This window comes from Rattus norvegicus, chromosome 3 (assembly GCF_036323735.1).
Source record: "Rattus norvegicus strain BN/NHsdMcwi chromosome 3, GRCr8, whole genome shotgun sequence".
Classification (NCBI taxonomy): Eukaryota; Metazoa; Chordata; class Mammalia; order Rodentia; family Muridae; genus Rattus; species Rattus norvegicus.
The window spans coordinates 124,902,808-124,909,192 of NC_086021.1; the positions used below are offsets into that span (position 1 = coordinate 124,902,808).

Consider the following 6,385-nt stretch of genomic DNA (forward strand, 5'->3'; position numbering starts at 1 on the left):
TGCTGCTCTATCCTGGGTACTTTGGGGTCCATTAAGGCATTGTTGAGATGCCAGTATCTGTTAGCACAAATGACACCTCAGCATGCCAAGGTCACATGTGTCAATTCTCAAAGTCCTCTCTTTCGATTTTTGAGGGAAGCCCACCTTTGGTTTTGTGGATGTGTTGCATTTTTCCTCAAACGAGGCATCACTCAGTGGGAAACACATGAATTTCTCTGAGCCATGATGAATATTTTAAAGAGCATGTCCCTAAACAACATTTAAAATTTTTAAATTGCATTTTCTAATGATATTTTAATCAATACTTAAGTGGTAGTTGACTCTCTAATTATCTTTCTATTTTACGTTCGATGGTGAATTATTTTGACATAATAGGATACTGTGGTCACTTGAAGAGATGTAGATGGAAATAAGTATTGGAAGGCAATTTATTTGCTTCTGTAAAATCCCACAAAGCTGAAGTTATTGCATGATGATTAATAGGAAAGTCAGCTGAATTTCTCAAAGAAAAATGAAGGAAGGGGGGAGGGGAAATATCCTGGAGTCTGTACATAGACTCCGTAACTAGAGAGGTGGAAAATGTGCATTCTACTCCCAGGTCAATGGTGATTCTAACACAGAAATGGCACCTTGTGGTGAGTGACAGTATCTATGTGTGCTTTTTCTCTGCAATCAAATAACCTCTATATCCAGGACCACCATGATCTGCCCAATTCTGACCTCGTCCCTTCAGGGTGTGTGAAATGAGACTGCAGATATAAAAGTTCAGGTTTTGTATTTTGGTTCTTTCCAAAGCTTTATTGCATTAATATTTCTTCTCCTGGTGTTGGGATAATGAAAGTCAGTGTGGTCTAAGCACAGCTGCTTGTTTTTCTTGTGATGCCCTGAAGGGAAGGCGTCGTGAGAGCTGCCTGTGGTCTGTGGCCATGGGTAGATGTGTACACAGTGGTATATTGTCCCCTTGTGCAGATAAATTCATGCTTAGGATTTTCCCTGTCAGTGTAGAGAGCTCAAAGGCATGTTTGCTGTCACAGCTGGTACCTTTCTATTGACCTCAGACATGTTTCCATGGTGATGGAGCTGTGCCATTAATTGCGAGTGTATTGCAAAAGTCTTTGCATGTTACTTGCCTCTTGACACAGGTAAGGTTGCATTGAAATAGGCGTCCACTAGTTATTTCAATGCAGGAAAATTAACAAACCTCAGAATAAATATCACATGTGCTATTAGTTGAATATAATTTTTAACATTAAGAAGATAGATTTATTGCCAAGGATGTAGCTCAGTAGTAGAATCCTAGCCTTGTATGAGAAGGTGCGTAGAATTAGATGAATTGAATTGTAAACTCTGGAGACATCATGAGGAGCTTAGGTAATTCGACACCAGAGTTCTTCTTTCATTAGCTGATGAGGAGCAATAGTCTTTGAAGGTAGACGTCTGCCCCACTCCTCTGTCAGCACAGAAATCACAGAGGATCTAGAAAGAGCTTAGTGTAGTTCTTGGGCAGTGCATGTTTTGGTAACTTTTTTTTGACTCCCCTTTCTCCTACTGATGCTCTGGCAAGGACAGAGGAATTCTGGGATCTTGTTCACTCTCTCAGGATTGACCCAAGATGCAGGCTTTCTCTAGATGTAGAGTTTTAAACCACTGTTTCCAGGGGTGAGTGGCAGTGTTAACCTCTAACCCAGGGAGACACTGATACCTCAGACTGGTGATTTTTCATCTTGTCAATATAGATCAAGTACAGAGCAAGAAAGTGAGTTCAATATTGTTACGTATGATTTTAAAGAAAGAAATCTATTCAAAATGTGCTTTAATGTTAAGAATGTCAGAGTCTACTTTGAGACCTGCTCTGCTATTGTTGAGACTTTTCTGCCATAGCTGACAAGTAAAATGTGAGTGGAAATTATGCAGTGAAATGAAAACACAAAGGACAACAGTCTAAAGCTGCCTGTAAATTCTCTCTCTCTCTCTCTCTCTCTCTCTCTCTCTCTCTCTCTCACACACACACACACACACACACACACACACACAGTTCTAAAGCACAGCACAGCAGGCTGTATTCCCATAGCCTGTACCCGTACAGTTAAGAGCCTTAGCCTCACCCCTGAGTGACTGGATTTCAAGTGATTGTACTTGTTCTGGAATTTTAAAAGGCTTAGAGTTTATTAATTCACATTTTCTGTCTTTTTCATTGTCAATTCATAGGATATAAAAGAGTGTAGACATAGACATACATGAATATTTAGACCAGAATTCTAGACTTTTTATTATGTTTATATACAGATGCGGAAATTTCTAATTTGTGATTAATTAAAAGGTACAAAAATTAATTTTCTCTTTCTTCATTATCACTGATCATGCCTTTCTCCCTTAGGAGAGATGCCAAGATGGAGGGAAAGACAGATGACTTCACAAAATGAGATGATTCCCCAAGCCTGGGGACGGCTTCAGTGAAGAAATGTTTAGAAAAGAGAAAGCCATTGGTTGAGAAAAATGAAAAGATGTTTGAAGGCACCTTTCAGTTGAACCTATGCAGCCATGAGGCCATTAGAATCCTGAGATTCCAAACATCCTGTCAAAGCCACTGTCTCCTAAGAAAACAATGTATGTTTCTACAAGATTTTGCACATGTGTTGTGGTTGTGAGTTCAGATTCCTCTGGAACTCAACTCACCGATTCATATTACGAACCTTATTACAAAAACAAGTACTTTATTTGATATGGCAGTTAATGCCCAAGAAAACATCAAGAGAGTTGTCTTGGCATTTGTGGGAAGGTAAATGGAAAGAGTTAATGCAAGCGTCATTTCCAAGGGGCATAGCAATTTGGGGATTTTAAATATTTTAACTGTTTGAGCTTTGATGGAAAATTCTACCAACATGTTAGTAACAGTCACTCTCTGAGGAGGAAAGCTACAGGCAGCCTAGGGAGAGCAAGGCTAGTGAGGGCAAAAATAGAGCAGTGGATATGCAACTGAACAGAGAGTGCCTTGTTGATTCCTGATTCCTATGTGAGTTAATAATTCACTTGGGAGGGTGGGCTTTGGGGAGAAGAGGGATGAATGTTTTCTTGACTTGGCAGAAAAGAAGGAGGTATAAGTTGATTTCTAAGTTCTCCAGTCCTTGGAGACTTTACCTTGGAGACAGCACAGATAACAAAATCATTTAGGAAGCAGGATCTTAGAATTTGTCTTTCTTGTTGTTTTGGATCTGTGTTCCTTAGTAGAAGGAAAAGGAACATGAGTGATGATTGGAGTCCTTCATTGGCCTCCCTCATTCACTTTGTAATCAGTAAAATTTATTCTGCATCCTTGACAAAAACCAAGTTTTATGTTGGTAGCAGATGATTACTGAATGGTTGATATAGGCTCTGAGTTTGTGAAATATTAATTCCAGAGAAACAGTGACACACAAAACAGTAGTGTGTGGAGGAGAAGTTCATTGGAATCTCAAGGTAGGAAGTGCAGTAATTACCTTTATCATTGGTGCCACAAAATACATGACGAGAATGAACATAAGGAAGGTGAAGTTTCTTCTGTCATAGTTCTAGGAGATATGTTCTGTTTGGATGAAGAGGAAATCCTGGCTAGAGCAAGATGGTGCTGGTCGCATTGACTCTGCAGGCAGGAAGCAAAGAGTGAACAAGATATTGGGCCAGGAAGTAAAACTTCGAGACCATAATCCAGTGGTTTCCTCCAGCAAACTCACTTGCTGAAGGTTCTATAGCTTTCCCACATAGCATGCATACAAGTGCATGAGTCTTTGGTTGGGGGGCATTTTATCTTCCAACCACGGGTCTTTTTCAATCAAGTATGAGACGATGCTTCCTGGATAAAATGACGACTTGAAAAAGGGGTTAGAGTTGACCAGCAGCAGAGGAAGAACAGAATGGCCTAGGAAAAAGACAGTGCCATGTGACCCATTGGTGTTGAGGAAAGAAGCAAATGAGGAGGGATTTTGAGGGAGAGAGCTAGAAATGATAGGAGCTGGACTACACAATGCAGCTCTGTGCGGCATGCTAAGAAGCCGAAATTACTCATTGTACATGGATTAGAAGACATTAAAGGCTGGAACAGACGGATGAAGGGTTTTCTGTACAATTCTCAGATTCCATCTAATATCCAGGGATTCAGTGTTTCAATATTACGTTAAGACCTGGCTCTATACTTATTTGTGTAACTTTAATTTCCATTTCTATTATTTTCTAAGTTGTTTTTTATTTTTTTTTTTTACTTTTTACTTCTTAACTGTATGCACCTTTATATGGTTCTTAAATCATCTCAATAACATGGTCGAGATTACAGAAATAAATAAAACCTTCTCCAAATATTTAAGTCCCTTTTAATCTGCTTGACAGTAGTCTATATTAACATATAGATCTGGATAGTTTAAAACCATTCATGCAGCCCATTGAAGCATGACAGAGCCCAACATACACGATTATTTTGGCGATCACTACTATCTCTGCCATCTTTAGCTAATGTCAGTATTTTTAAGTCATATTTAAATTGATTCAAGAACCTTTGAGAGTGACTCTGAAACATGCTCAAAGACAGTTTTTTAAGTCTTTGGAGCCTTGAGGCTCAGCCTACATACTGTTCTATTGTTAAACATCTCTGAGAAAACCTAAGCAAGTTTTACAAATCAGTTCAGTGCCTCCTTGGAGTTTCCATGGACTTTGAACAATGCTGAACGATCACTTATTTTTTGAGGAAGGTTGGAGAGGCAGATTTTAGGGCATGCAACTCTGCAAATGCAGCCCAATAGAGGGGTCCTAGATGGAATTATGGTTTGCAGAGGCTCATATCACAGAGAACTGGGAAACATTTTTTTCCAAAGGTACTGTCAACTCTGGAAACCACTAATTGGTGTTGATACCCTTTTAAGGACCATCTCCATCTTTTCTAATGAAAGAAAGTCTTGCGACTGTCTTCCGGAAGTGCCTAGCACTTGGCTTCTGTGCTAGGTGCTATCCATGGCTCCTCCTGGGGCGCTGTTTCCTCAATATTTTGTAAGGAAGTAAATTCATAGGCTGACACTGGGCTCATATAATCCAGTTTACAACCTCCCAGCTCTCCTGAGCTATTTTATGAGGCTTACTTCCTTTAGCACCAAATTCTTAATCTCATTTCTACAAATGCTTCAATCCACTGAGTATAATTTCCTTACAGTCCAGATCACACCACAAAATGCATTAGATAAATATTCTATTTCTTGGCTATTTCAATATTCACATCTTTGATTCTTTTGTGTGTTCGTGTGTGTGTGTGTGTGTGTGTGTGTGTGTGTGTGTGTGTGTCTATCTGTCTGTCTGTCTTTGGTGTTTGCTGAGTTGGCATACTGGCAAGTCCTGAAAAAAAATCTAAAAGAAAATACCACTCAGTAATGACAGATTTGGTAGGAAAAGTTTTCTTCTTTAAGGATTAAAAAGAGGAAACATGTTTCATGTTGAAAGGATGATACATGTAATTATCATCCCAGCTGTAAATAGAAATATCCCTCTGTGGTCAAGAAGAGTAGCATGGCCTTGACCTCCAAAAGACACAGCCCAGTGGTACTGGATGCCTGTTCTGTCGAAGGGCTGCAGCGGATGAAGACTGACTTAAGGACACGAGTCCTGTTTCTCTGTTTGAATGATTTATTCACATTGGTGATCCAAGACCTTCCCGTTGTGCTGTCACACAGACGCAGAGCACACTGAAGGATGTACTCTGAGACCTTCCCACTTTTTATAATGCTTTACTGAGCTGCTCCTGAAACCGTTCCAAGCAGGAGAGCCACTGTTTATATCTCCTCCTATCTTCAGTCTCCATCAGTCCAGGCAGGGGTGTGGTGGTGCCCACAGCCCTTCCTCCTCACCTAAGTAATATGAAGTGTTGAAAACTGTCTCTCGTTCTCCATGACCATCCTTTCCATAAGACCAAATACCCTTGAGCTGTGGAATTCTATAGGCAAGGAAAGAATGTGCACAGCCAGCTGCTTTGCTATCAGCACATTAATTCAGAGCAATTACAATGGTTCCATTCTGGGAATAGTATTGGATACCGGAGACCAACGTGGAGTGGAGAGGGGCCTTGTATCCAGAAAGCCAGTCGTTCACTCAATAGTTTTATAATTCCAGACTTACCAACTGCTTCTCATTCACTAGGTATGTTAAAATTATTGAAAAATGTAATAGTCCCTCATCTTTGGGGAATACACTCTAAGATGCCCCCAGTTGATGCCCAAAGTTGTAGGCAATACCAAGACCTGCATGTGCCAGTGTTTTTCTACATATATGTATCTCATAAAGTTTATATCTCACATACCATAAGACATAAAAAGCAACAGTATTAAAAGAAATCATAACAACATGGTATAATAAATGTTATACATGTATAGTC

General features: G+C 39.8%; 1 long non-coding RNA gene across 2 annotated transcripts in view; it reads left to right on the forward strand.

Moving 5' to 3' along the window:
• The window catches only part of LOC134486427 (uncharacterized), a 48,612-nt gene extending 44,281 nt beyond the window's left edge, over nt 1-4,331 (forward strand). For both annotated transcript variants that reach the window (XR_010065342.1, XR_010065343.1), the window contains exon 2: nt 2,378-4,331. This is a non-coding gene — a long non-coding RNA (uncharacterized LOC134486427). The remainder of the gene's footprint in view (nt 1-2,377) is intronic.
• Nucleotides 4,332-6,385: the final 2,054 nt, after the last annotated feature.